Below are 27073 nucleotides of genomic sequence, written 5' to 3'. Positions count from 1 at the left end.
TGTTTAAATGTTTTTAAGAGACTATTGATTGTTTAGAGCAAAAATAATAATGTACTGTAGCGGTTATAGCAGATGTAGAAGTAAAACATAAGAGCACAATGTGCTAGAAGGGGGTAAACTGAATCATGCAATCGTAAGGTTTGCAGTGTTAGTGAAGTAGTTTATATTATTCAAAACAGACTGCGACAAATAATGAAAGGCTCATGGGTCATCTTTAAACACCTTCTCCCTTTTTGGCCATTATGTATACTTACTAATATGCCCATCAATGGGGAGTAAAGGGAAGGGAAAAGAAAACTAAGTAAATCAACAATTTTAAGTAATGATTCATTTTGCCAAGCAGTTGTGTACTTTTCCATCAATAATAATACAAACTAATACATTAACATTTAAATACCACAGATTCGGGACTTCCCTGGCAGTTGGGCAGGGGGCATGGGTTAAATCCCTGGCCTGGGAACTAAGATCCCACTTGCCACATGGCATGGCCACAAATACATACATATGTACATACATTCATATATACATACCACAGATTCACTGACACTTCCAAAGAAGATAGAAATTAACCATGTTACTCAAGATAAATACACATATTTTATTATTTTTTCCCAAATATTTTAATTGAAATAATTTTGAGGGGCTCTACTTTCTACTTTAAAAGTATATAGTTTTGGGCCTCCCTGGTGGCGCAGTGGTTGAGAGTCCGCCTGCCGATGCAGGGGATACGGGTTCGTGCCCCGGTCTGGGAGGATCCCATATGCCGCGGAGCGGCTGGGCCCGTGAGCCATGGCCGCTGGGCCTGCGCATCCGGAGCCTGTGCTCCGCAACGGGAGAGGCCACAACAGTGAGAGGCCCGCATACCGCAAAAAGAAAAAAAAAAAAAAAAAAAAAAAAAAAAAAAAAGTATATAGTTTTTAAGAATTTAAGGACTTCCCTGGCAGTCCAGTGGTTAAGACTCTGCGCTCCCAACGCAGGGGGAACCGGTTTGATCCCTGGTCAGGGACTAAGATTCTGCATGCCACGTGGTGCGGCCAAAAATTTTTTTAAGAAAGAGAGAGAATTTAAAAAACTACATTATGGAGTACAGCTCAAAAGTTCTAAGTTGACGATATAAATAACATTATCTGGTACATATTTATCCTACATTATCAGCTTTTATAAAAGCAATTAATGAAAAACATTTGTATTATAAAGGAAGTCACAGCAATGAAAATGAGAATAGAATTCTTTTAATAGTTAAATTTTAAAAGAATTGAATAAACAATAGCAAGCTTAAGAACGTAGTATGTGTGAAGCATACTACTCTTACACTAAATCCTCCTAACAACACTGCAAAATGAGTCCTAAGATCTTTAAAGAATTTAAATAATGCATTAAAAATCACATATCAGTGAGAGCCAGAATTTGAACCTCAGGTTTCAAATCAAAGCCCATGACCATCTCTCAAATTATAATGTAATTTACTGACAAGTACACTACACATTCCCTCCCAACCCTTTAATGGTATATTTCTTATAGACAGAACATTCTTCTTCATAACCAAAATATAATCATCAAAGTCAGAAAATTAACACTGGCATAGTACTACTATCTAGTACTCAGATCCCATTTAAGTTTTTACAATTGAACCAATAATGTACTTGAGAGCTAAATAAACCCAGTTCAGAATCACCTGTTACAATGACTACAATGCAATCTTTAATGTACTTTTTCCCTTTAGAAGTTTAAGGGAGTCAAGCAAACATTTTATACAGTGCACAAAAATTTACTGAGCACTTGGCATATGTCAGCCACTGTTTCCTGGTACAGTGGAGAATAAGACAGTTAAGGTTCTTCTGCTTCCAAAGACTTTACATTCTAATGAGGCAAGACTAACAAGTAAACGTAACTTCAGATTTGGCCAAGTGCTATGGCTGGGTGGCTTGGAAATGGCCATCTAAGGAACTGAAGCCTGAATAGTAAGACAGAACCAGTGTTGCTAAGAGATGGGAAAAGAGTGTTCCAAACAGAGGAAAAAGCAAATACAACCTAGAGCAAGACATAACTTGGTATTCTGGAGGAAAAGAAAAGATGCGACAGCGTCCTGAGCAAAGGAAGCAGGGACTGATGGCAAACACATGAGGCAGGATTCTGAATTTTATAACTAAGAAAGCTACTGAAGGATTTTAAGCAGACAACTGGCATGGTTTCATCTCCATTTTTTTTTTTTTTTTTTTTTTGCGGTACACGGGCCTCTCACTGTTGTGGCCTCTCCCGGAGCACAGGCTCTGGACGCGCAGGTTCAGTGGCCATGGCTCACGGGCCCAGCCGCTCGGCGGCATGTGGGATCTTCCCAGACCAGGGCACGAACCCGTGTCCCCTGCATCGGCAGGCGGACTCTCAACCACTGCGCCACCAGGGAAGCCCTGGCTCATCTCCATTTTTAAAAGATGATTCTGGCTACCAGGAGGAGAATGCACTGAAGAAGATGGTCAAGTGAAAGCAGAGACCAGTTAAAAGCTATTTCAGTAGGCCACATGAGATGATGGTGACTGAGATTAGGCTCGTAGAAATGAAGATGTAAAACAGGAGACAAATCCAAATGATATTTTGGAGACCAAGAAAACTTGATGATGGATTAGATATGGTGGATAAAGGGAAAAATGGGTTTTAAGGATAACTCCTAGGTGACAATTACTGAGATGGGGAAGACTTGGAGAACAATATGGGAGAAAGAGGTCTATTTTGGACATATTAAGTCTATTTAGGTGAGAAGTCTAAACCAGAAACAAACACTTGAGAATTATTCACATATAGATAGTATTTAAAAAACTAAACTGAATGAGACCTCCTATGGAAAGAATCAAGAGAAGGGGGGAAAAAAGTCCAGGACAAACCTCTGGGATATGACAATACTTAGAGGCAGGAGAGGAGAGAGAAGCCTGTAAAAAAAAAAAGTATGACAAAGTATGAGGTAGGAGGAAAACAGGAATATGCGTCCCATAAACTAAGAGAAGCAGGCGAATAGGCAGAAAACTGTGGTCAATAATACTGAATGCTGCTGCAAGATCCTTTAAGATAGAATTGGTAAATGGATATGACTGGTAACCTTGACTAGAGTACTTTCAGTGGTGAGATGGTGACAGAAACCAGTCTGGAGTTGAAGAGCAAATGCAAGTGGAGAGAGCACACAGACAGTTCTTGAAAATCTGCTTTAAAGAGGATCAGAGAAATGAGGCAGTGGCTAGAGGAGAAGAATGTGGAATCAGGAGAGGGCTTATAACAGATTTCTATTCTATATCTGCACTGTCCAATACAGAAGTCAATAGCCACACATGGCTACCAAGCAACTGAAATGTAGCTAGCATGACTGAGGAACGGAATTTTTTAAAATTAATTTTTGTTTAAATAGCCACATGTGGCTAGTGGCTATATTGGACAGCACAGCTCTAGAGCACATTTGGATACCAATAAAGATGGCCCAATAGAAAAGGGCAAAATTCACGATGCAGGCAAGAAATGAGTCCTTAAGAAGTCAAGAGAAGGAATCTAGAGTACAAGTGGAGGAATGTACAAGGGATATAACATGAATGAAGCAAGGCATGAAGCCATGTAATCAGTGGGAACCAACAAGACTTAAAATCAGAATACCTCTTAAGTTTGGTTGGAATCTTAAACATAAGACTAAATACAGAAGGCTATAAAAAGCTAAGCACAAGGGGAAGGGACAGTAATTCAAATTTACTATCTATTAAGTGACAGGCACTTTCTAAAGCGAACTACTTCTGTTATTCAGAACCAACACCTTGTAAGTCACATTTTACAAATAAGAACACTTCTGCTCCGAGAGGTAAATCAAGTTCACTGAAATCGCACATATAGTAAATGTCAAGATCTGGACACAGGCCACTCTTACTCTAGGGTTAGAATCTTACCACTGCATAAGGTGGGAGGTTAAGAACCACTCAAAGTTTCTATGCCTGGAAATAACATAACAAATGGCAGATCAATCTGGCAGCTTATCAACAAGTGGAAAAAAGCCTGGAGGTACTAGGCCGGAGGCAAAACTGTCCCCTCAATGCTATCTGCAAGATAATTAAGGAACATTTACTTAACAGGTTATTTTTAATATTTTTAAATCCAAGTGAAAATATCTTTATTGAGACAAATGGGAAAATGCATATTCTTGCAACTCTGAGTGTCTACATTACTGAACACAGGAGTATCAATCAGAAAATTGGCATTGTTTTATAATAACTACTAAAATAATATCTGGGCATATTAGAAAAGCAGGTAGTTAGAAACCTACCATCTCTCCAATTTGTAAATGAAGAGGGAAATTATTAAATTAAGCCTAATCAGTTATTTTTTTTAGGGGTGATAAAAATATTTTACATTTTAATGTTATATGAACTCTCAACTCGACACATTTGTCAAAACTTATCAAACTGTACATCTTAGGATCACACTCACCATGCCATAAATTCATACATATCATAGTTTTAAAATAAATTGCATATTTTTCATAAGTTATCAATTGCTTTTATAACATATCTATTTAATAAGTACCTGATACTTTTCTCAAGAATCAAGGAGAAAGATTAAATTTTTTTCCTTCAAAAAAATCTTCTGTTAGAAGAAAATTATACGTTAAAAGCCTAATCAGTTATTAAATTACAGCTTAGACTATTTTAAATTTAGTGTGGGCAAAGATCATCTAAATCTGTGCTGTCCAATATAGTAGCCACTAACTTCATGCAGCTATTTAAGTATAAATTAATTAAAATTACATATAATTAAATATTCAGTTCCTCAGGTGCACTAGCCACCTGTCAAATGCTCAACAGTCACATGTGGCTAGTGGTTATCTCATTGGACAGCACAGAATAAAACATTTCTATCATCACAGAAAGTTCTACTGGACAGTGATTAGACCCTCAATCTTCCTTTTGACTTTTTTTTCAGGAGGGCCAATGGAAAGAGCGACTCAGAAGACCTGAGTTTTCCAAATCAGTCACTAACCAGCTGAGCAACTTATGTATGGTCACTTAGCAGTGCTTCCAGAAATGAATGTGCATTTGAATCACCTGAGAATCTAGTTAAACTGCAGGTTCTAACACAGTAAGTCTTGAGATGGGGTCGAGATTCTGCACGTCCAACAAATTCCCAGGTGCTGCTAATACTGCTTGTCCAGAAATCACCCTGTGAGTAACAAGGTCTTAGATTTCTCTGGGCCTCAGTTTCTTTAGCTGTCAAATGATGTACCTGGGGGAAGATAATACCCATGACCCCTCCGTAAAAACTAACATTTTATAGTTTTATGGTTGTATAGAATTAAATGCACACAGATTTCTCATACTCTTGAAGAGGCAGTCTCTTCCCTGAAGTAAATGCTAGGATTCTAACAAACAATTTTTGTGATACCATTTTTTCCCCATAAAAAAATAACAAATTTACATGAGTATCAATGGGAAAATGTGATTTGCTACAGACAATCAGTCTCGGTACTACTTTTCAGAAATGGATTTAAAAGGCTGACATGTATATAAGACAAACCTTTCTAAATGCATCACCTCCACATGACAAGCAACTCCCAGGAAAAAAAAGTAACTACAATTACATTATTGTTTTTATAAAGTCTCAGTCAGGGCTCTGAGCAATAAAACCGACCAAAATCCCCATACCCCTAGCAGGCAGTGGAGTAATGTAACAGCCCAAAAAACAGGCTGAAGGAGCTCACAGTGGGAAGCCAACAATGCTACAAAGAATTTACTTTTGAGGCATCTTCTATTTTAACACGGGCCCTAGAGTAGGCAATGCAAACAAGGAACTGGATAGCAGTGGTGAGGCTCATAGTTTCAGAAGGCAATACCTCATAGAAAGGAGATAGGCTAACACACCAGTTTGTTTATAAATTCTGAATGAAGCATGACAGGTAATTACCTATATTCTCAAAACACACACACTGGAAATACATGTTCAACCTCTAAATGACAAGATGCTTTGAAAATCTATAATACTTTTAAATTTGTATTTTTAGATTTCCTTTAGTAGGAAATAGTTTAAAGTTTGAATTAAACTTTACTAAAGTTCCCCTATATAAATCATACAACGTTCTTCCAAAATCTCTCCAAAGATTTGATTCTCATTAATACACTTTACTGCCCACAAAACCCTTCAAATACATCACTGAGAAGATAAATCATATATACAAAGAAAAACCTGGGAGTGGGGAGTTTTTTCTCACTTTTAAAACAAACTGCTATCTCAATCTTCTTTCTTACCTCAATCTTACTTTAAGCCAACCTGCTAAACAACGGCTTTCTACAATGGTCAAAATATTTTATTACCAAATTTCAATGTAAGTCCTAAATTTGGAGCTGTACATTCAGCTTATCTTAGAAAAAGACTGATGAAAAAATAGTGCCTATAACAATACCTGTTCTAAGTTGTCTTTATTAAAACAGCAAATTCACGTAGATCAGGAGAAAGCACTAAATATAATTCCATCAGAGTGAAATGTTCATATTAAGAGCTTTATCTGGGGGCTTCCCTGGTGGCGCAGTGGTTGAGAGTCCGCCTGCCGATGCAGGGAACACGGGTTCGTGCCCCGGTCTGGGAAGATCCCACGTGCCATGGAGTGGCTGGGCCCGTGAGCCATGGCTGCTGGGCCTGGGCATCCAGAGCCTGTGCTCCGCAACGGGAGAGGCCACAACGGTGAGAGGCCCACGTACCACAAAAAAAAAAAAAAAAAGAGCTTTACCTGATTAAACACTGCTGTGCTTTTACAACACTTATTTAAACTACAGTAATTCCTAGATATTATAAAGATAACTTTTACATTACCAATGAAAACAAAAGGTTAATTTCTATCCACACCATAAAAGTACTATCTGTCCTTTGTAAATAATCCATAAGAAATCTCTCTCAATAATAACCAAGGAACTGCTAGTATCAAATATTTAATCGCAGCAACTGACCAGCAATTAATTTTACCTCTCCTCTCAACAAATACTACAAAATTCCACCTGCAGGATATATGATATCCTTTTAGAATGCAATTTAAGAAGCCATTACTTTTTTACAGAAACTGTGGCTCTTCTATGAGAGAGACAATTATAATGTGTACAGGAGCATTTTAGCCTATCATTTAAAAAAATACAGTGTGTAAAAAAAAGGCCACGTAGCAGTCCGTGGGCAGGATGAGTCATCACCCAACTCAAAACTTGCAGCACTTCTAAGCTTCCTCCTACCCGACCCCATCCCCTTCAGCAATGTACCCTGAGTCAGCAAACCTTCCTATTTTGTCAGTTATGAATTCTCACGATGCTTAAATGAACTTATGCAAAATGCTGCAACACTTTTAGTACTAACATTTGTCATTAGAACATGTGCTTTTCCTACTGCAAAATTAACTGATCTTCAATCTTCTCTGGATTCTTTCTTAATCACAGAAAGTAGCAAACACTTTTAATCCTCTTTTGCAAATAAGTGAACTGCAAAATATGGTGATATATAATGGTTTTTCTAAATAATTCTCCATTTCCCAGAGTTTTTTTTCTCAACAGTAATACTTAGGTGATTAAAACGTATCCTGCTCAAATGTGGCATATTTCCTAGATGACTGCAATTACTGAATTTAGGACACCAATAAGCAATTTTACCAAGTTTCACAAGGCAATTCTTATTAAGTGATGTAACACATATATGTAAAAGGACTCCACGCTCCTTGGCACATAGCAAGCCCTTTGTAAACATATTTGAACAACTACCTGTTAAAGAAGTGTAAAGTCTCTGCCACCCAATTATAAATTATATTTCAAACATAAATATCTGACATTGCTAAGAAGAAACTCTAGAGGCAGTTCCCTTTCAGGGCCCAGTCCTGTTTGGTCCCTTAATTCTTCTAGCTCAGACTACTCATTCTTCTAGTCAGACCATCTCAATTTCCCAACGTTAGAGAGAATGTGTCCAATCAGAACTTTAAAAAATGACATGGCTAGACAAATCAAACAATCAACAATCAGAAAACTACTCTGAAGCTGTTTTCGCTCCATTTTGTCCCCGGTTAATTTTTGTTTCCCTTGACAAACCATCTTGTACCTGTAAAAAAGTTAACACTCAGACTGACTTTGGGGAGCATTTTTAGCATTGAAGGAAAGAACATGAATTTTGCTGCAAATGCAGTAGGCTTCTAATTCCACCTCACCAGTTTCCCTTTACTGGACCTTTTCCAATGAGCGAGCAAAGGGAAAAAGTAAAACAGGAAAGGAATCAAAAATATCCTGCTTCGGGGCGCTCCCACATAACACCTGAACCAGTCTTACTAAGCCAAGGAACAAAAGGCGGCCAAAACGCCCTTACTTTTCAACGCACCTCACCAAGTCAGGGAAAAATGCACAGCGGAGCGAGGAGGCCCCTTTTCAGTGAACTGACAAAACAAGTTTTCATTTGGGGACCTTCATGGACCACCACCGCTCTACGTTCCGAACGCAGCTCAGGCAAGGGTGTAGTAGAGGAGAAAGAAATTAGGAATTCCGATTCGGACGACTTTTTCTCTACCTCCTTTACGGCCACACTCAACTCAGGCAGAGGACTTCAGGGCTCTGAGCCGAGCCGGGTGAGCGGCGCGCTACGCAATTTGCCGAGTGCACTGGAGACTTTGCCCGGCCGGAGTCAGCTGAGGCCGAGTCACCCGAGTGGGATGGGGGAGGAGACGCGGGAGCATTTCGAAAGGCAGCTTGCCAGGAAGGCGAGACTCCGCGCCACCTCACGCTCCCGGGGCGGGCCGCCCCTGCCGGCCGCCGCCCCGGGCCCGGGCCAGGCTTCGAACCTGCTGACCCGGGCGCGGGCGGCGGTGCGGTAGCCGGAAAGCGGGGCCCCGGGGCGAGCAGTCGCGGCCGGGCCTGGAACCGCGGCCGGCGAGGGGCGTGCCGGGTGGGAGGGGCGCGCCGGTCGCACTGCCGGCCCCACGCGGGGACCCCGGCCCGCCGCCCGCCGGCCTGCGCGGGGCCGCGCCAGCCAGGCCCGAGTTAGCGAGCCGGCGGGCGGGCCGGGGGCGGGCGGGAGACGGAACAAAAGCGCCTTTGTTGAGCGGCTTCAGCCGGAGGGTCACACACAATGGAGGGAGCCGGCTCCGCCGCCGCCGCCGGGCCCGCCGCGGCGCCCTCCCGAGCAGCCTCGCCGGCGCGCCCAGCACACGTACACACACATACTCACGGGACTTCTCCGACTCATCGAGGGAGTGCGGGGCCCACGGACAGCCCCCAGTGTCGGCTCAGGTCTCCGGCTGTGCTGGCGGCAGCGGCGTCTCCGAGGCTCTCGCTTTGCCGCAGTCGCCGCCATGTAACCCCAACCCGCGAGAAAGGGCGAGGAAGAGGGGGCGGGGTTTCCAGGAGCCACGCCCTCTCACGTCAAGCTCACTCCACGGGTTCCCCCGCCCCCGCCCCCGCCCCTGCCCCAGACCAGCCCCGCGCGTCGGCAGGCGCCGGAGTTTCCAACGTCAGTGCCTGGAGTCCGCGCGGCACAGGGGCTGCAGGAGAGGCACGCGGGCTCGTCAGGCGTCTCGCGTGGGGTGGGGTGGGGTGGGCCGGGCCGGGCCGGGGGTCTGGCGCGGAGGTAAACAGACGGGCCCTCTTCGCTCTACGTGCCCCAGCATTAGAGGGCGAAGTGACCAAACTCTTTGCGAGCGTTTACTGCGCACCTACTACGTGCAAGGTACTGGACAACCTAGAGGAATAGGCCTTTGTCCCCGCCTCCGGGGAACTAGGAGTCTGGACCTGAAGATATATGGGCTAGAAAGCAGCAGCCATCGAACAAGGCTAACGCGTTAAAGGTCAGGTGCTAAGGAAGGCTTCTAAATTAGGTTGCCACTGGTGACCTTTCAGCTAAATGAGAAGGAGCCCATGAAACCAGAGGAGGTGAGGGGACGGCTGTTCCTCCGGAGGGAACAGAATGAGCAAAGACAGGGAAGAGGAGAGCACCTGGCTTGTTGCAGGAACTGGGACTAGGCCAGTTTGAGGGAAGTGTAGAATTTGAGCAGGAATGTACTGTGAGATAAGTGGGAAACGTAGATTGGTGCCTTTTTGGGCTCACTTGGACGAAAAGCAAGCCTATTTTATCCATCATGGCTTACTGAATCCGAGAAGCCTTCTAGTGTTTATGTGAATTGTATGTAGGTATTTATGAAATTAGAGACGCAGGTCAACATATTTTTTCAATGACTTATTTACCATTCCTGATGAGAACCAAACGTTTGGCAGCCCTTTATCCATTATTATGCGCATCCTCCAGCTTCGAGCACGAGGCAAAGACCACTTCAAAGGTAACATAGTGGCTTGAAATTAAGTGGTTGGGATGGAGTTTGAATGTTTTATGTTTTTTATATTTAAGACAATACCATCTGAATACCAGGTGTGGAGGGCACAGTAAGTAGATAAAACCAAGAGAAAGAGGAAGGTTGTCCTAACCACAGGATTTCTTATTTCTGGATGCAGCCTTTCTGCAACAAGAGCTCCTTCCCTGTGACCATTGTACATCCCTGCTGCCCCTGCTCTAGGCTCCCCTGAGGTTCCTAAGACACCTTTCCTCCCCCATCCATCAATGTTTGATCACTAGGAGGAGAGGGTAGAGGATAAGTACTGTGCCTTCCCTCAAGTAGGTTATACTGTGTCAGCTCTTAACTTCTGTCAAAGACCACCAAAATAACCTGTTGATCAAGCAAAGCCAAATGTATTCCTTACAGGAGGTAAGAGAAACCACTGTGTTGACAGAGTCTTAGTAGCATCTCAAAGAGGGAGGTCAAGAGTGGGATGGTTTCAGAGGGTCAGGATTAATTTAAGACAGGTCTTTCAATGAAAGCATGATTGAGATGGGACTAAATTTGTTATATAATCTTTTAGGATTAGTAGACACAAGGAGGGGGAGAGTTTTGAAGCAAACCTAGAAAAGTCAACAATGGTTTGATAAACCCAAGAGTAATTTTGTTGAGGAGGGGCTGTTTACCCTGATGAAGGCTAGTCGGTTGTAGTCTGTTGTTCAGTTAAATGGACTTTGAGGAAGTTCTTGAAACTGCAGTAAAGTTACTTGCAACTTCATTTTTTCAGGCAAGAATTTCTTGGAATTGAAGTCATGTTTATGCAGATGTTAGGGTTGTAAAGTCATGTTGAGGTAGTCGGTTTTAGTTCTTAATCCTGTTGTGCAGCTGTACATAGTCTAAGTTCTCAGTAGTTTTTCAAACTGCTATACACATTGAAATCATTTTGGTGGATTATGACCTGCATTTTTTTCTTAATGAAATAGAGAGAAAGAAAACCAAACTAGAGACCATAGTCTATAACAAAGGGTAAACACTGTTTTGTGAAACTTTTGTTTTGGTTATGTATCATATTCCAACAAATCTAAAATGTCATCAATTATGACAGACCATTATTTTATGTACTATGAAGAAAGCGAAAACTATCAAAATAATGATACCCTATTGCTACATCCTGATCTCAGAGATATTAAAATGGAGGAAGTGCTTCTTAAAATTGTTGAACTGTAAGGTATCTATAAATGTGCCAGTTGGATTACAGTGGCACTAATTATTGCTCATTATTGCTGTGAGCTATGTTATTGTTAAAAAGAGTTTGAAAGCCACCGTTGTAGTGGAAGAATGCAGGAAAGGAACAGGTAAAGTACACCATAAGGCAGCTTGAGATTAGTGCGTACTGAACAGAGATGCAAATTACCTGCTCTTGTTGGAAGGAACAATTGATAAAGGACTGGGAACATCAGGAAAGTTCCAACAAGAAGACAGAGCATTTGAGCTGGGCTTGATTCCATCAGGAAGTATGAGGAAAAAAGAAATTTCAGGATGAGAGGGCAGAGTGTACAAAGGCATGAATGTGCTGGGCACACTTTGGTAAAAAGTCTGACAGGCCTGGGGGAATGAAGGCAAGTTAGCACCAGTTGAGAAGGCCTTATTTGGATGCCAGAACTTTTGGATTTATGCTAAAGGCAGAAGGAGAGGAATTTAGATGATTCAACTAGTATTTTAGAGTGATAATTCTGCTGTGAATGGGAAGGGTAGATTAGATGAGCAAGAGGTTGGCAACAGGAAGAGGGCAGGAGGATCCATTGTTGTTTTCCGCTCTGTATCCAGTCTGCTTTACACTGGTAACAATACTCTAATGTCCTTTAAGGAGCCCTTTCCTGTATAATTCAGAATTCTTTTTGTTACAGTGGCAGAAAACCCAATCCAAACTCTGGTTTAAGCATGAGAGAAAGAGAGAGAATGTGTCTCTATTGGGCACAGAAAGGGGATGACAATACAAGTGATATTCTTGGAGCCAGATCAACTGGACTCCATGAAGGGAAAGTCTTGAATTAACCAGTTGCTCCCATTTTGCCTATTTGAGTTTAAATTCCCTCATTAGAGGGCTTCCCTGGTGGCGCAGTGGTTGAGAGTCCGCCTGCCGATGCAGGGGACACGGGTTCGTGCCCCGGTCTGGGAGGATCCCACATGCCGCGGAGCGGCTTGGCTCATGAGCCATGGCCGTTGAGCCTGCGTGTCCGGAGCCTGTGCCCCGCAACGGGAGAGGCCACAACAGTGAGAGGCCCACATACCGCAAAAAAAAAAAAAAAAAAAAAAAAAATTCCCTCATTAGACTACCTGTTTTATCTTTTTCCATTCTGATGACCATCTTCCCATGAAAATAAACTGTCAGGGCTTCCCTGGTGGCGCAGTGGTTGAGAATCTGCCTGCCAATTCAGGGGACACGGGTTCGGGCCCTGGTCTGGGAAGATCCCACATGTGGCGGAGCAACTAGGCCCGTGAGCCACGACTGCTGAGCCTGCGCATCTGGAGCCTGTGCTCCGCAACAGGAGAGGCCGCGATAGTGAGAGGCCCGTGCACTGCGATGAAGAGTGGCTCCCGCTTGCCACAACTAGAGAAAGCCCTCGCACAGAAATGAAGACCCAATACAGCAAAAATAAATAAATTAATTAAAAAAAAAATCTCACGATAAAAAAAATAAATAAATAAACTGTCAATATCTTGATTTTCAAGATGAAGGGAAAAGCGGATTTTAGAAATAAGACCACTAAGCTTGATGCCAATTCCTGGAAATTTTCTAATGTAAATCATTGAACACGATATGTTAGGGAAAATGTAACAGTTAATAGGAGTCATCATGGATTCTTGTCAAGTAAATCATGACAAAGAAATACCACTTCCTTTCTTGATAGGATTATTACATTACTAAACAAAGATGTTGGTCATTTCAAAAACTCAAGACACTTGTGGATAAGATTGAGAAATATGGGTTTAGATAATTGCAGAGAATTGATTCAAAGAGTGCTAATTACTGGAGTGACATTAATCTTGAGGCCTCAAGTTCTCAAGAAGAGCAATGCAGATTTGTCCTCCTTTGTCCAGACCTGAGCAATATTTTTATCAATGTTTTGAGTTAAGATATCAAATTTGAGGAAGATATAGAACTCAGATCAGAATATGATGACAGAATAGTTATTCAAAATCATGATTTTTCTTTTAAAGAAGATGACATTTGGCTGCAATAAATATAAAGTATAGTATCTTTGTTCAGAAAAATCATTTGAAAGAGGCCAGGATTTGGGGAACAGCTTGACCTGATAATGTAACTATAAGTTACAGATATTCATGCAGTGTGAGCTGTCACCAAACAACTAACAAAATGTAGACTGTGTTAATGCAAAACAGTGTTCAAGTCACAGGGGCACCAGACCTGTGCTGTTCAGCTCAGGATTTCTGAACTCATGTGTTCAAATATAGATACCACATAAAAAGAGCTACCTTGCATAACAAATCAGAATTCATTAGGAAGAGACATCTAGGAAGAGTGTAGAAACCATTTTTTCTCTGAAGAAAAGATGAGGGAATTGGGTCTGCTTAACCTGCAGGAAAGCAATTTGCTAAAGGGTTATTATGCAGAGAAGAGAGAAGATTTATTCCATGTTGCACTGGAGTTCAAATCTAAGACCACCAGGAGGGCTATTACAGAGAGAAAGATTTTGACTCAGTGTAAGAAAGGACAGTTTTGGATATTGGAACTGAGCTACAGTGGACAGGACCTCCTGGTGAAGTGAGCGCTACATCACTGGAAGCATTCAGTCAGAACACAATGGCCACCTGTCAGGGATGCTATAAAAGACATTGCTGGGGGGGAGGAGGGACCTGCAAAGAGGTGATAACATCCAAGGTCTTCTCTAACTATTGATAGAAGCTTCTATGTGTCGATGTTTATACTCTTAATTTAAAATGATTGCTTTCCTAGACATGGTTTCTAAAAGAATACATTGTAATTTGATTTGTAAACAAAAGAACTTTCCACTGAAGAAACTGGTTGCCAAGTACAGTTGATTCTTGTTGTTTGTGGTAGTTATGTTCTGTAAGGTCACTTTGAGCACTGAATTAGTAACTGCTGAACCATTGCTTCTAAGGGAAATACAGGATTAGTTTCCTGCAAACCTCTGGTCATGTTTTCACCAACCAGTCAATACATAACCTTGTTTTATGTGTGCTTCTATTTAAAGACATCTTATTTAATATATGTTGTTGATTCATTAACATTGAACTCTGACCAATAGCACTGTAACTCATGCTGAATGAAGCTTATCTAACACATATTTTCTCCGAAAGGCATATCACAGCTTTCTTACATTTATAGCCAGCACATCAGTACTATGCTTAGGGACCATTTTAAACAGCTAAATCACCAACAAAAAAGCAAAAAATGCAAAAAACATGGTGCTAACTAGACCACAGAAAGGACATTTGTTTATAAGGTGAGAGTTGAAACAAGAAGGCAGAGTGTTGCCTCGTTCAAGCTCAATGGGAACACACACACAGGGCAACAATTTTTTCACCACTCTGCATGTCAAAAATGCTGTGAGTATTGATTTAGGGGTTACAAATAAATTTTAGCAAGTAGGCAAATTCGCAAGCAATCTGCGAATAATGAGGATTGACTGTAGTTAAAGATTATGAAGAGAATGTTTTCAGTCAGATCCATTGAAGCTGTATGTAAAGTTCAATGAGAGGCAGATCACATGAAGGTTTTTTGAAGCGAGAGACAGCTGTAAATGAAGATCAAGGGTCCTACATTTAACGTGATGGGGCAGCAAAGAGCTTACTCCTTGGGAGAATGGTAATAGCATTTATCAAGTAACCTGTTTAAGGTAAACACTTTGTAAACATTATTTCATTCTCTTAGGCTATGGTAAATAGGATTTTGTAGGAAAGCTGCAATAAACTACTTAAATTTTTTAGACAAAACCTCGCTTTCCTTGTAACAAAATCTCTGAAACAATCTGTACATACTATTTATTTATTTATTTATGGCTGCGTGGGTCTTCGTTGCTGTGCACGAGCTTTCTCTAGTTGCGGCGAGCAGTGGCAACTGTTCATTGCGGCGCGCATGCTTCTCATTGCCGTGGCTTCTCTTGTTGCGGAGCACGGGCTCTAGGCGTGCGGGCTCTAGAGCGCAGGCTCAGTAGTTGTGGCACACAGGCTTAGTTGCTCCGAGGCATGTGGGATCTTGCTGGACAGGATCTTCCCGTGTCTCCTGCACTGGCAGGCGGGTTCTTAACCACCTCGCCACCAGGGAAGTCCCTACACTTACTTTTTGAATAATGTATAACTAAATACATAAATGTACTGGGAAATACCTATTGGGGTAATTTTACAAAAACAGCAAGTAATCAAAGGATCCTCCCTGTAATTTATCTGCCTTGAAAGTCAGTATTTTGTGGAAGTCGGATAAATTTGTAGAAATGGTAGAATTAAACGACTAATACAATAGTTGTAGCTCCCGCCTGCCACCCCCCCACACACACACACGCACACTTTTTAAGAGGAGCAGAGAGATGGTGACACTCTTGGCTTTAGGGAAATATGGTCCAAAGGCTTTCTTATTTACACTCTGTCCATCCTCCTCCTATCTTGAGAGCTCCATTAGCATGAGGAGAACAGATGCTCCTGAGTTCTGGAGATAGTCCATATTTTTGAAACTTGAATGCTTGAGACCACAGTCTTCTATAAACATCCTCAGTTTTTGAGAACAACCTGGGCCTCCAGCACATGACCAATGCAAATAAAAGATTAGACAAGGTGTCCGTCAGCCCATCCACAGAGTGATAAATATTTTGAGTTGTGGGGGCAAAGCAGCTTTCAGTACACAAGGTCATTCCCCTCCTTTTTGTACTCCAAAATAGTCAAGCTATCTGTCATTTGGGGAAGAAAGTAATCACTATCTGTAACTCTAAGTAAACATGCTGAAGGTGTGTTTACATTGGTCATTCTGAGTGCTCAAGTTATCAGCCAGTATATAATATGGTGCAGTAGGTCTACCTTCCACAATGTGATCTCCTTCTATTTGACACATTTTGCCAGCTGGCAGTTACCACCACTGGAAGAACCTTCCCTGAAGATGTCATCCCCAGAGACCAGTACCCACCTCAAGTCTTTTGTTTGTTTGTTTGTTTATTTATTCATGGCTGCATTGGGTCTTTGTTGCTGTGCGCTGGCTTCCTCTAGTTGCAGCGAGCAGGGGCTATTCTTCATTGTGGTGCACGGGCTTCTCATTGAGGTGGCTTCTCTTGTTGCAGGGCACAGGCTCTAGGCACACGGGCTTCAGTAGTTTCAGCACATGGGCTCAGTAGTTGTGGCTCGTGGGCTGTAGAGAGCAGGCTCAGTAGTTGTGGCGCACGGGCTTTGTTGCTCCGCGGCATCTGGGATCTTCCCAGACCAGGGATCAAACCCGTGTCCCCTGCATTGGCGGGCGGATTCTTAACCACTGCACCACCAGGGAAGTCCCACCTCTGGAGTCTTGACTGAAGCCTTCACTGTTTCTAGCAATACCCTAGGAGTGGTGTTCTGAAAGGAAAATGGCCAGGCCCTCAGGAGGCTTAAGATCCATCTGCCATCCTGTGTAGCTCTATCCCTGTGAATTCCTACCCCAGGCTACCACAGACCTCCCCCACCTTTGGCCTCCACCCCACCCCATATCCAGGGCATTATGCAGTACCACACGCTCAGAAAGACCCCATGCTTGGTTTAATACTCTCCTATTGCCATCTTGAAATTCCTAATAAGTTTATCTTTGAACTCATGTTTTGTAGTGCATTTGGATGGGACAATAGAGTATGCATGTGAGCAGAAAAGAGGCGCAATGGGTGTCCACTGTTCCTTGCCACCCCATTCACATATAGCTTTCTTAGGACCCCATAAGCACAGAATTCTGGTGGACCCACAAGGCATTGGAGTTCAGTGAAACATGAGTATAAGGTGTGTTACATCTACAACTGAGTAACTGGGCGTGCTGATAGCTCTGAGAGGCCATGCTTTCCACTGGAACCAGAACTTGCTTCAAACACAGAAAGAAGGCAATGGCGTTCTAGGAAGCACAAAAGATCAAGGAACCCTATCGTATCCTTTCTTGCGTTACTTCCCCATATTAGCCAACAGCCTAGGCCAAAACATTTCTTTACTTACTTACTCCCTTACTTACTCCTCAGTAAGTCAAAGGTAGAGAGTGTTGGTCGAATGTGTGTATCAAGAAATGAAATAATAATGGTTAAGTTAGTTTTCTGCAGTGTTTTCCACTGCTCTGGTGAGAACAAAATATATATGCATGTAGGAGCTGTAACATAGAAATTGTGTCATTTTGGTGATTTCACATAGGAGTTAAATACTCACATTTGTATTTCAAACTATATTTGCATCTTACAATATAAAAATTAATTATAAAAGTCATGCTGACAACTTAAATTTTTAATTTTTCCTTACTTAGAATATTAGTTATGATTATTGACTATCTAAATTAAACACCATAAGTCAAGGGAGAGAGACCAGAAGAAAGGGAAAAGGCTTTATGTTTTGGTACCTTTAGCTCCATCCATTTTTTTCCTACTTTTGTGAATAAGAGGCCCCAGAAATTATGTAGCCCGCTTTGAACCCCCCACGCCCCCCAAAAGAATCCCAACAGCCCTGCTCCGGAGATGGTGGATCAGGGAAAGACTCCACACCTGCCCCCACTCTCTTCACTGACAGAGTTAGGGCAGGAGAGGTGAGAGAGTATCTCTGCCCCGTGGATCAGGCATCCAAGGCTGCTGCAGTGCCCAGCTACCCGCAGGCAGGAGCTGCATTTCCTGTAGTAAACGCACTGGCTTCTGCTCATGGAGGTAGGAAGTGGGGGAGGAAGGAAGTCCTTATTCTGCTGCTGGGGCACATTTTCCCATGGAAACAATGCTGTAAGCCACAGTTCTCATCGTCTCATAGTCGAGCTGCTTGTGGGCTAAATGGGCTTCTAACAGTTGGCCTGAGGACCTACCAGTATTTGTCACATTGTTTCTCTGGGGAAAATGCATTTTCAGTTTCAAACAACTAAGAAGTCAACTTTTGGGAACATAACTCAGTCGTACAGGGACTATCTTTATTTTCCTAGCTCAGAAGAAATGCTGAGAACACAGAGAAGGATGGTGTCTGTAAGACCCAGATAAACAACTCAACATTAATGAGAAGGTTATTAATAGTAATAACTTCACTTTATCCTCTGGGGGGTATGAAGAGTCCAGTCCTAAAGATTTGCAGCTTGAAGAACTTGATTGCAGGTTTACCATGGTTGATTGGTCTCTAGCAACCAACACATACCAACCAAACCCAAGAGACTGCACTATAAACCAGATGCCAGTTCATAAAGAACACAAGAAAAGCTGTGCTGAGTTGGACAAAAGATTCATCTGGTCTGGTATTCTCTGACAATGGCTGTGAATTCTATGTGTTACTCACTGTAAATTCTAGTGTGGGGCATAGTATCTGAATATAGTGTCCTCCCAATAAAATGTTTGTTGAAAATGAAGTGTTTTTGAATATTATAATTGCCCTCTATGACATAAACTTCAGAAAGGTAAATAAGAATTTCCTCCAAATATCCACTTATTTACTCCTATTTTTAAAGCAACTTTCTTCTTAGGGAATCTGTTTGATTATTTCAGTTGCTCTTTTCTCTCACCTGGTATACTGACTAGGCTCTTTTTTAAGGTTTTGGGGCAGAATTAGATGCTTGACCCCAGGTATAGCTTCATTACCGTTTTGTCGAATATAGGACAAAACAGTGCTTTCAGTTTTGTTTTCCATGTTTTTAGCAAGGAGGCTGGGAACTTGGACATTATTGCTATATGACTTTAGGAAACATTCAACAATAACTCATGGTTCTCTTTCTTGAAATAAAACGTAGCTCCAAGCTCATCTTCTTTCAAGTGTCCTTCAGACTAACAACCTAAATGCATTATCCAAAATCAGTACAGAATGAAACTAATTTGCCAGACCTCTGTCCACTCACATAGCCTCGTTTATTTATCTTTACTTCAATTTAGATTGATCTGCTTGATGTTTACTACTCTGGAGAGCTTAAGGACACCTCAGCCTAGTGACTTTTCTTATATGAGCCCACTTTCAAACAGTCTATGAAAAGTTTTCAGTAAGTCCCCTAGCAGTAATCCTTGAGGACTCCACTCTGAAATCAGAAAAATCCATCTGGTATTTGGGCACCAACAGTAGTCAGCAGACCTGCGTACTGGCACCAGTTCTGCCACTTATTAGTTGTTAGGGTACAGGCAAGTCATTTAATCTTATCATAAAAATGCCTCTCCTCCCTTGCAGGTTTGTTCCAAGGATTTCATGAGATAACCTGTGTGAAAGCACTCTGAAAATGCTAAACGACTGTATAAATAAGTGGTGCTATTAATATCTCCACCCAGAAGCTTGCCTGTTTAAACCACAGTTTCCTGAAGTTAAGGCAGCTCTCTCTTTCATTCAGTTCATTCTACAGATATTCTTTAAGTGCCTACTTTACCCAACATAGAACTTTGTCTCCATTTTCTGAGTAACTTAGTTAGGTAGGGCTTTTCTTCAACGTTTAGTATGTAAATTGGTAAACACTTTTTTTTTAAAATGTAGCTTTCACTGTTTCTATGCTTATTTATCCCTCAAAGAATTGTGGTCAAATAGTGAAACATGAGACATGCCGTAGCATGCTGCAAAGGTAGAAGGCCAGAAGAGTCTCTGCCTGCATCTCCCACAGGAAACAGGAATGTCTTCTGTGCAGCCCAGGAGAGACGAAGGGAAAGTTCAAACAGGGTACAGCTGATGGCACAGTGAGACGGGGAGGAGGAGGAACTGTATATAACTTCTTAGATCCCAACAATCAGTATTATAAGAAATAGATTTACTTACATGAAAGCAGCTTCCGGAAATCTCCTTTAGCTGGTGGCCCATTCAGCAAAGAAAAATTTCTTCCAGTTTTAGAAGCTTCTGAAGGTTTATAAATACTGTTTCCAAAGGAAAAATAAAAGGCAAGTGATTCTTGGGGAAGAGGAAAAAAGACAGATTTTAAAAAATGATTTAGCTGTACAGCAGGTTACGAAGGAGGGAAAAGGAAGAGATTAAAATGATTCTTTCCCTCCTCCCTCTGTGACTCAGAGATTAATTTTAAAAATAATCTTCATCCTAGTATGGGAAGCTGTGCAAAGACTCACATCTTCACATTCCAAGTTCCATGATGGCCTTGGAGAGGAAAGGAACAAAAGGAAGAGGGAGTTAGGAAACAGTAACTATTAAAGATAATCTGGAAAAGACTTTACCTACTCAGAAGAGGTGAGATGAAATTAAAGGCAGGTCTAGCTGTGATGAAATAGGCATTTTCTGTTATCGCCCTATTCTGAAGTATGTTGTATCAGCAAGGATGAAGCCTCAACTTGTCTTTTCATTCTTACCTCCCACTAACTCTTCTGATGATCCATATTTTACTCATTCAAATGAATTTTTATCTTTCAACACCATTCCTCTTTCTTTGTATCAGCAACAGAAGGCTTTCTTCTAGGTGTTTCCTAAGTCACATTTAATTTATGTAAGCATGTTCATTTTTTTAAAGTTTTTTTTTAATTTTGAAAGTATTAAAACTTACGGAAAAGTTGCACACGTAGCATAATGAACTTTTTTTTAACTGACTAATTTGAGAGTAAGTTGCTGGCATGACACCTGTGGTGGAAATTGAGATGCATTGACCAGATACCCTTCAAGGAAGGACTTGTTGCTCAGCTGTGGGGTCAACAAGCATCTGTCCACTGTCATTCCCTTCAGGGTTGGTCTCATCTGCAGAGAGCTACCTTGCCCAAGGAGATGCCCCTTTCCCAGGTGGCCCAAATCCAAGGACTGATCAAGGGAAGGATAGAGCGGCCTGGCTATTTTGGCCCTGTGCAGGGCAACTTCAATGGGCCATTTCTGCTCAGGAGCTCCCAATGGGGTTAGTTGAGTTTATCATCCTGTATCTCAGATCAACATCTCCCTATGCTCAGTCCTGTTTTCTTTCCTCCAACCCATAGACATGGATCTCAAGAGCTTGCCTTCATAATTATCCTGAACACTAAAGTCTGTCTCAGAGTCTGCTTCCTGGAAAACCCAAACTGCCACAGTTGGAGCCAGGAGATATCGAGAAAGCAGATGACAAGATGGGGTTTTGAAGCTGGATCACTACCCGGATGGTATGAGGACCTCATCACTGGTGATGGATGGAGCACAGATAGCCCCTGGCATAAGGTAACAGTACAGTTACTAATACTTTCACCAGTGGTGAATTGGGATAGTACACTAGTGAAAGAGAATGTATTAGTTGGTACAATATATGGAGAAAATAGTAACTATAAGGACAGTGGGATTGGATGGTTATTGCTTAGATCTATTAAAGCTCTAGGAGAAGGAAACAAAAAGCTAAGAGAGTGACTAGCAGGCAACTGAAAGCCAAGTATGAAAGCCAGAGGGTCTCTTTGGTAAAGAGGCTTTCATAACCTGCAGAGGGAGTGCAGAGAAGGCTGAGGACCAGACCACACTAAATCATCAATGTGGCCAAGCTCCAGAGAAGGTTAAACTACTAATCAACTAGGTCTCCTAATCCAAGGACAGGGCTGTTGTTGGGAAAGAATGAGACCCTGACACATGGGATGGGGACATTTGAATTGATGCCCCCCAATATCTTATATTCCCAGGTTCCTTTTGATCCTCTGAGCCTGCAGAAGTGAGCCACCCTTTTCTACTAAGAGCCATACACTCCCCTAGCTTGAGACAATGCCAGGGCCTCTTCCTGCAATACAACATGTGTCTCCTCAGAACCTTCCCCCACCAACCCTCCTGTCCACTAAATCTATAACTAGGGTTAAGTGGCAGCATAATCCAGCTGGGGACATGCTAGGCCTGAGAAGGGAGGAAAGAAACCATATCCCAAAGGAGTAAAAAGATTTAACCAGCATGGATTGCAGGAGGTGGGGGAATACACATGGGACTAGATTCTGAGAGTACTTGATCAAGGTGGATAGAACATAAGATTCAAAAACATTTTGGGTACATTCTCCCAAAATATAAGATTTATACTCTGTCAAAAGACCCCAGGAATTGGTGCAAACTTACTAGTAAGATGGCTCCTATGAAGCATGGAAAAAGTGATGGCCCATGCTAAGAGATATCAAAATGCCATAAATATCTTGGCAGATGGTAGAGGAAAGGATTAAAACACTAAGGGAAATCAAAAATAATAAAATACCTAGGAGTAAATTTAATAAGACATATACACTGAAGACTACAAAACTTTGTTGAAGGAAATGAAAGAAGACCTAAATTAATGGAAAGATATTCCATGTTCATTTATTGGAAGATTAATGTTAAGGTGGCATTAATCTCCAAATTGATCTGTAGGTTCAAGGTAATCCCTATCAAAATCCCAGCTGGCTGTTTTGCAGAAATTAACAAACTGATCCTAAAATTTGTATGGAAATGTCAGGGACCTCCAACAGCCAAAACAATTTTGAAAAAGAACAAAGGTGGAGGGTTCAATTCCCAGTTTCAAAACTGACTACAAAGTTATAAAAACAGTGTGGTACTGGTATAAGGATAGACATGTAGATCAAGGGAATAGAATTGAGGGTCCAGAAATAAACCTACACATTTATGGGCAGTGGATTTTCAACAAGAATGCCAAAAAAATACTATGAAGAAAGAGTAGTTTTTTCCAGCAAATGGTGCTATCCACATGCAAAGAAAGAGTTTGGACACTTATCTCCCAAAATACACAAAAATTAACTTAAAATGAATCATAGTCTTAAATGTAAGAGCTAACACTATAAAAGTCTTAGAAAAAAGTAAGTGTGAATTTTTGTGACCTTGTATCCGGCAATGGTTTCTTAGACATGACACAAAACGCAGTCAACCAAAGTTGCACTTCATCAAAATTAAAAGCTTTTGTGCTTCAAAGGACACCACCAAGAAAGTCAAAAACAACCTACAGAATAGGAAAAAATATTTGCAAATCATATTCCGATAACAGTCTAGTATCAAGAATTTATATATATATATATATATATATGTAAACTTTACTCAACAGTAATGACAAATAACCCAATTTTAAAATAGACAAAAGATTTGAATAGTCATTTCTTTAAAAAAGATATACAAGTGGATAACAAGCATATGAAAATATGTTCAATATCAGTAGTCATTACAGAAATGTAAATCAAAACCACAATAAGATACCACTTCACACCAATAGAATGACTATAATAAAAAATTTTTAAAAAGAAAGAAAAAGAAATGTTGGTGAGGTGGGGAAATTGGAACCCTCATACATTGCTGCTGGGAAGGTAAAATGGTGCAGCCAATTTGGAAAACGGTGTGACAACTGCTGAAAAAGTTAAGCATAAGGTTACCATTTGACCCAGCAATTCCACTCCTACGTATATTCCTCAAAGAAATGAAAACATAATGTCCACACAAAAATCTGTACACAAACGTTTAAGGCAGCATTATTCATAATAACCGAAAGGGGGAAACAACCCAAATGTTCATCAACTGATGAATGGGTAAATGACATTTGCTATACCCATACGATGGAATACTGTTCAGTTATAAAAAGGAATGAGACTGATATATGCTACAACATGGGTGAACCTTGAAAACATGCTAAGTGAGAGAAGGCAGACATACAATGCCACACATATTGTGTGCTTCCATTTAATGACATGTCCAGAGTAGGCAAATTCATAGAGACATAAAGTAAATTAGTGGTTTCCAGGGGCTGTCAGTAGGGAGAATAAGGAATGACTGCTGACTGACACAGGGTTACATTTTGGGGTGATGAAACTACTCTAAAATTGTCTGTGGTGATGGTTGCCCAACCTTGTGAACATACTAAAAACCAATAAGTTGTGCACTTCAAAATGGTGAATTTTGTGTATGTAATGCTATCGCAATTTTTGAAAAAGGACACAGGGAAGTGGGCATGCTGGTATAGCTGTACTATGTCAGGCCAGAAAACCCACCAGATGACTCTTCCATAGGAGGACCTGGAGGATACACCATCTACCAAAGCAATAAAGAATGTGCTGGTGAAAGGGCACCAGAATCACTATGAAGTTCAGTAGCGGCTCTCTTTTGCAGGCTGGACTGATGATGGTAGGCGATGCTGTTATAAAACTGACTTCCTTATTAGCAATGGAGTTAATACATCCCAGAAATAATTGAACCAGATGGCATCACACACGTGTCAGAAACCATGTGGACGCAATTATGATAATAAGCAGCAAGATCAAAGTGGCAACCAGGGGCCCCTGACCTGCAGAGAGTTATGGAGATAATTAATAAAACATGGTGTCACTTGCTGAAAAATAGATGGGCAGCCAATAAGGGTACTAATTGGTTTGTACAAGCAAAAGAAAACAAAGAGGGCGTAGGGAATGGAACTATTTGGGAGCAAAGTTTTTGAATAGTATTGAAATTAAGTTGGTATTAATCTGAACAACATTGTTATAAATTAAGATGTTAATCATAATCCCAGCAACCACTAATAACTCAAATATATATGACAGGGAAATTAAAATGTTACATTGGAAAATATCTTTTTAGCACAAAAGATGGCAAAATATAGGAATAGAGGAGCAAAAAAGCCATGGCATATGGAAAAGAAGGCAAAATGGCAGTTGTAAATCCTCAATATAAAATGACTCAGCCGGTTGATTCCCCCTTGGTCAGTGACCACACCATTTCTGGCACAATGGATACTTGAATAAAGTGGCCATGTGGCAGACATTGAGGCTATCCTGGGCCCATTAGCATGGGTTCCCACTTATCAGTTATTGCCTCTGCCAAATGTCCACCTTGACAGCAAAAGAGATCAATGCTGAGCTCCTGATATGGCACCATTCCTCAAGGAGCCCAACCAACAAGTTGGTGGCAAGTTGACTGAAAGGTAGAATGTTTCGTTCTGACCGGAATGGACACATATTCTGGGTAAGGATTTAAAAATCTTATCTTCAGGCCTCACTCTGGGCTTAAACAATATTTGATCCACCAGCAGGGGACTTCACTTAACATTGCATCAGACCAGGGGACCCAATTTACAGTAAAAAGATGTGAGAGTGGACCCATGACAATGGTATCTGCTGGTTTTATCACTTACTGCAACACCCTGAAGCTCCTGGCCTGACAGAGTATTGGGGTGCCATGCTGAATGTACGGCTGACATGTTAGCTGAGGTGCAATGCTCTGTGAGTGCCATCCCCCTGGATACATTAAACACATTGAATCAAAGATCTTTATTTGGTGCTGTGTCCCCAACAGGAAGAATACATGGGTCTGAGAAGCAAACTATGGAAGTACGAATAGACCTGCTTATCATTATTCCCAATGACCCAATGGGAAATTTATGCTTCCTGTTCCTGCGATTCAGAACGCTGCAGGGTCAGAGGACCTTGTTTCTAAAAGGGGAGTATTTTCACCCAAGGATACAGCAAAAGTCCCTTTGAACTACTAGCTTAAACTTCTGCTGGGCACTTTGGGCTCCTAGTATCCAGGAATGAGTGGGCTGGAAGTAGAGGAATCATCTTAGCAGGGGTATTAACCCTGATCATCAGAAGGACTTAGGTCTGTTGTTATACAATAAGGGTAGGGAAGACTGTTTTAGCACTCGGATGATCTACTTGTGTGCTTCTTGTTATTCTCTTGCCCAGTTGCAATAGTAAATGGATAATGCAGCAAGGACATGGCGACCAGGAACCCAGACCTCTCTGGGATGTGAATCTAGATCATGACCCCAGGTAAGTCACTGAGGCCAAGAGAAGTGGTAGCTGAGAATGAGAGGAATTTAGAAAGGATGGTTGAGAAAGGAGGCTGTAAGTTTCAATTGCAGCCCCAAGACCAGCTGCAGCAGAGAGGGCTATCGTTTGTTTGTCCTACAAGCCTTCCTCTTCTAAGTTTCCCTAGGAGGAGAGGTTCATCAGAAACGTGAAGAAGCTACTCCTCAATGTATATGAAGAAGTAGATCCGGGAGCAGCACAGGGAATGAACGTGGAGATGACCCACTGAGATTTCCCTTTGCAGAGGGATTTCTCGTCCTAGCTACTTGGGGCACTGTCAGCAGACAGCCTTTAGGCTTTAGGCAGCAGAGAGTTGCCTTATCAGAGCTCACACCCCTTTGGAGACAGCTAACATCCATTAACTGATCAAGGTGTGGTTTTAAAGCCCAGCCATTTCAGCCCGGTTTGGGGCAATGCTGAAGGACCGTTTCAGCTCCAAAGCTCCTCATGGGGTCAGTTCAGGCTACTGGGCTTTCCTTTTATGCAACCTGCTTTTCCTTCCGTCTAAGCCTGCTTCCTTCTCTTCTATTCCACAGGTGTCGATCCCAAAGGCACTCCCTGATAAACATCCTGGACACTAAACTCTGACTCAGGGTCTTCCTGCAGAGCCTGAACTGTGAAAATGCCCTGTCATCACAAATACTTTAGTATGTATTTGTTACTAGTGAGTATTCTTCTAGATAACCCCAGTACAATATCAAAATCAGGAATTTAACATTGATATGTTACTGTATAATCCTCATACCCCATTCAAATTTTGTCAGTGGTCCCAATAATGTCCTTCTGCCAGAAATTACGCGTTGTATTTAGCTGTCTCTTCAGTCTTCAGTCTTGAACGGTTCCCTAGTCTTTGCTTTACTTTCATGACCTTGATACTCTTTAAGATTACGGC

The 27073-nt window shown here is 41.6% G+C and overlaps 1 protein-coding gene and 1 long non-coding RNA gene across 6 annotated transcripts in view; one reads left to right on the top strand and one right to left on the bottom strand.

Moving 5' to 3' along the window:
* MAPK6 (mitogen-activated protein kinase 6) overlaps positions 1-9355 on the bottom strand; it is a 34373-nt gene extending 25018 nt beyond the window's left edge. For 3 of the 5 annotated variants that reach the window (XM_082618346.1, XM_082618345.1, XM_082618344.1), the window contains exon 1: positions 9202-9355. The gene's annotated coding sequence lies outside the window, so the exon portion shown is untranslated. Of the gene's footprint in view, positions 1-8358; positions 8508-8544; positions 8657-9201 lie in introns of those variants that run through there. The other 2 variants (XM_082618348.1, XM_082618347.1) reach the window with 2 other exon arrangements.
* Positions 9356-10131: 776 nt separating this feature from the next.
* Positions 10132-26829, top strand: LOC309802813. Its single transcript, XR_014293870.1, has 4 exons — positions 10132-10306; positions 21388-21601; positions 26056-26142; positions 26718-26829. It is a non-coding gene; the product is annotated as an uncharacterized lncRNA (long non-coding RNA).
* The last annotated feature ends 244 nt before the right edge of the window (positions 26830-27073 follow it).

The sequence above is a fragment of the Mesoplodon mirus genome (assembly GCF_964341445.2).
Source record: "Mesoplodon mirus genome assembly, chromosome: 4".
Classification (NCBI taxonomy): Eukaryota; Metazoa; Chordata; class Mammalia; order Artiodactyla; family Ziphiidae; genus Mesoplodon; species Mesoplodon mirus.
Note: the sequence above shows the minus strand (reverse complement) of the source record. Positions and strands in the feature narration are given on the sequence as shown.